At 35.0% G+C, this 3,830-nt stretch overlaps 1 pseudogene; it reads left to right on the forward strand.

Moving 5' to 3' along the window:
• Window positions 1–340: 340 nt before the first annotated feature.
• Window positions 341–799, forward strand: LOC145796044 (secreted RxLR effector protein 161 pseudogene; annotated as a pseudogene).
• The last annotated feature ends 3,031 nt before the right edge of the window (window positions 800–3,830 follow it).

A 3,830-nucleotide genomic window follows, 5' to 3' on the forward strand; every position in this document is an offset into this window, starting at 1 on the left:
TCTACTATAAATTTGAAAAAAATTTACATGTCATTATTAGCCTCTATGTGGATGATTTACTTATATTTAGCTCTAATTTGCATATCATCGTGGAAACTAAAAATATGCTTAGTAGCCATTTTGATGTGAAAGATCTTGGTAAGGCTAATTATATTTTGGGAATGAAAATTACAAAAACCTGTGATGGTATATTTCTTGATCAGTCTCATTATGTTGAGAAAATTTTAAGAAAATATAATTTTATAAGTGCAAGTATGTTCTTACTCCTTTTGATCCTCATGTACGTTTATTTCCTTTTGAAAATGATGATGATGTAATTAATCAAAAGGAATATGCTAGTATGATTGGTAGCTTGCATTATGCGACTGACGGTACTAGACCTGACATTGCCTATGCAGTTGGAGTACTTAGCAAGTTTACTAGTAAGCCTGGTAGTGATCATTGGCCAGCCATTAAGCGGATTATCAAATATTTATCTGGTACCATAAAATATGGCCTGTTTTATAATAAATATCCTGCAGTACTTAAAGATTACAGTGATGCCGATTGGAATACCTTGTTAGGTGATTCATTATCAACCACTAGTTACTTATTTACCTTGGGAGGTGGTGTCATAAGTTGGAAATCGAAAAAACAAATCATTATTGCTAATTCATCAACGGAGGCTGAACTTATTACTTTAACTACAGCCAGTGAAGAAGCTAATTGGTTAAAAGATTTGTTAAATGAAATCTCTTGTTGGGAAAAACCGATTCCACCTATACTAATTCATTATGATAGCACCGTAGCAATTGGTTGAGTTAATAACTGTTATTATAACGGTAAATCTAGACCTATCAGAAGAAAACACAGTACTGTGAGATCTTATATGACTAATGGTATCATAAATGTGGATTATATTAAATCTGGTGATAATCGTGCAAATCCATTAACTAAGGCCTTAGCAAGAGATAGAGTCTAGAATACATCAAGGGAGATGGAGTTGAAGCCCATTGAATATAGCATGAGCTATGTATGAGGATACTCAACCCAGGGACCAAAGATCCTATAACTGGGTTCAATGAGAAAAACGATGATAAGATGGCCGTGAGAAATGCACTAAATTATTTTTTACCCATCCCTATGATGTAAGTGCATTTATCCTGTAACATTGTGGAGGTTGAGTTATTAAAAAAGCTCTTAATGAATTTCTCTAGCTCTTATTGAGTGAGGTGTCATAGTTATAAGAGCACCCTTGACAGAATTCGTCTATGTGAGTGTGGTAGTGGAGCCGCTACCTATGAGATTTGGGCTAATTCTCAAACACACTCATGAATCCTGAAATTGCACAAGGCTGTAATGTGCTGGCTCTTAAAGTTTATGTAAACACCTGGAATATTATGTGTGTGCAATAATTATTTATTTCCCTTAAGCAGTCATAGTTCAATGCTGAGCATACTATTGGCTCTGGAGTAGATAATATTGTTTCACTAATGGAGGTTCAATACAGAGCACACCTACTATGATGCATAATATCCTTCTTTGCCTTAATATCAAATTTTGCTACCTATAATATTAAAATAGGTGGGGGAATGTTAACAGATATTTTAATATTATAATGTGTTATAGGTTATATTGTGTGATTGGGCTCTAAATAACTTGTTCTCCTAGTTAATCCTTTATTTTCCTCCAAGAAAACTTCCCCACCAAGTCTCCAAGTCAAGTCTCAAAGTCACGTCTTCATTCTTATCCACTAAGTCTTCAAGAAAACTTGGCCATCGAGAAAATTTTCCCTCCAAGTTACCTCTCCTATAAATTGAGTCTTTCATCTCTTTTATTGGTAGCTCAAGTTTCTTATTTGAGAGATTATCAAGCAAAGAAATAAAAAGTGTATGTGATGAAACATTGGGTTCAACCAATTGTGCAGTATTGGTGAACCATACGACTTAGTCGGGCTGTTGTATCCTGGGGGAGACAAGTCATGGTTTTTTCTACTGCACCAGTGTGAGACTTTGCCTAACCGCAGAGGGCTTGAATCTCTTTAAAGAGAGCGAATTTTCCGCGCCTCTGTCCTTACAATAGTTATTGTAATTTTTTTTATTTGTATTTTTTGGTATTTTATTTATAATTATCACCAACATAAATAAATAAATAAATAAATAAGTAAAGTTTTTATGCAAAAAATAAAAATAAATAAATAAATAAAGCCACTCAACTATCAGGGGACATATCCAAACAAACCTGAACCTTTGGATAATGTAAATAAACTCAAACAGTTTCATACATAGATGAACATATCAATCACCGTTCCCAACATCGTGTATCTATTTATCTGAATCCGGATCCTCGGTGCCCCTTTCCTGCCACGCATCCCTGTAGCCCTCCAAAACGACGTCATTTTGGAGGTTTTTTTTTTTTTTTTTTTTCTCTTCTTTCTTTCTTTCTTTTCCTTTTGCCCCTGTTTTCTTCTCTCATTTGAAAAGGCCTGAACTCATTTTAGTGTAAAAGTATGAGCTCATTTCCTTTCAATTTTCTCACAGAACAAAACAAACCCAATCATCTATATATATACACACACGTATGTATACATATGTATATATCTATAGAGAGAGAGAGAAGATCATAGATTCGGTGAAGAGCTCTGTTGTCCCAAATGGAGCTAGAAGATTCAACAGAGTCTATATATAGAGGATATTGAGAAGAAGAAGAGAATAGAACAATGAAGTAAATGGGGCAGTTTGAGAAATCAATCAGCAAAATGCCAAGCTGTAAATCAAACTTCACATTTATCCTCTCTCTCTCTTTCTCTACTCTTTTTTTTTTATATAGTTATTGTTGATGATGATGATGAAATTATTTTGTATTCTTGGGTTTGATTTTAGTTCGTCTCTCCCTCTCTTTCTCTGCTTTTTTTTTTAGTTATTGTTGTTGATGATGATGATGATGATGATGAAATTATTCTGGGTTTGATGATGATGATGATGATGATGAAATTTGATTTTAGTTCTTGGGTTTGAAATTTTGGGTGGGTAAAATGTTTTGGTAATGCTTGATGATGCTTGATGAAATTTTGATTCGGTCCGAATCCCCTCACCTCACTATCCCCCAAATCGCCTCCACCGAATTTGAGAATTTCGCTGTACTATTTGAAGCTAAAGCATTGCATCAAAGTGAGGATGATGATGACACTCGGAAGATCAAGAAACCGAGAAAGAAATTGGATTCTTGTTTATCATGTTCTGGGAATTCTTTGTTTGAAAAGAATGAATCTGAATTTGGTGATTTGGATTCTGGGTTTATGAGCAAAAATGAAAAGAAGTTTGAATTGGGACTTTCCATTGACGGGTTTCACAAGGGCGATGAATCAAAGAATGCCGAAGCAAATTCCAAGATTGAATGCTGCAATGAGAATTCAGTTGAGAAAATCCAAACCTTGAAGAACAAGGACTACGATTGCCTAATCTGCTTCAAGGTTTTTCCATCAAGCCAAGCAATGGGAGGTCACAAAAGGGCTCACTACATTGGAATACTCTCTGAAAACAAAAACAAAGAGAGTGTGTTAGCAAAGAGTTTTCGAACCCATCAACAGAAAGAAAGAAAGAAAGAAAGAAGAAGAAGAAGAAGAAAAGAAAAGAAAAGAAAAAAACCCATCCAAAACGACGTCGTTTTGGAGGACGACAGGAATGGGCTGCAAGGGAGTGCGACAGAGGATCCGGATTCCTATTTATCTACCTATATACATTTGCATGCAGGCATAAATAAGAATAATAATTCTTTTTTAATGGAGTTTGTCAATGGAGGGGGTCCTCACTGTAATCTCCATTGTGTTTGGAATCAGTCTACAATTCTGA

This window comes from Camellia sinensis, chromosome 7 (genome assembly GCF_055761805.1).
Source record: "Camellia sinensis isolate YWXY chromosome 7, ASM5576180v1, whole genome shotgun sequence".
Classification (NCBI taxonomy): domain Eukaryota; kingdom Viridiplantae; phylum Streptophyta; class Magnoliopsida; order Ericales; family Theaceae; genus Camellia; species Camellia sinensis.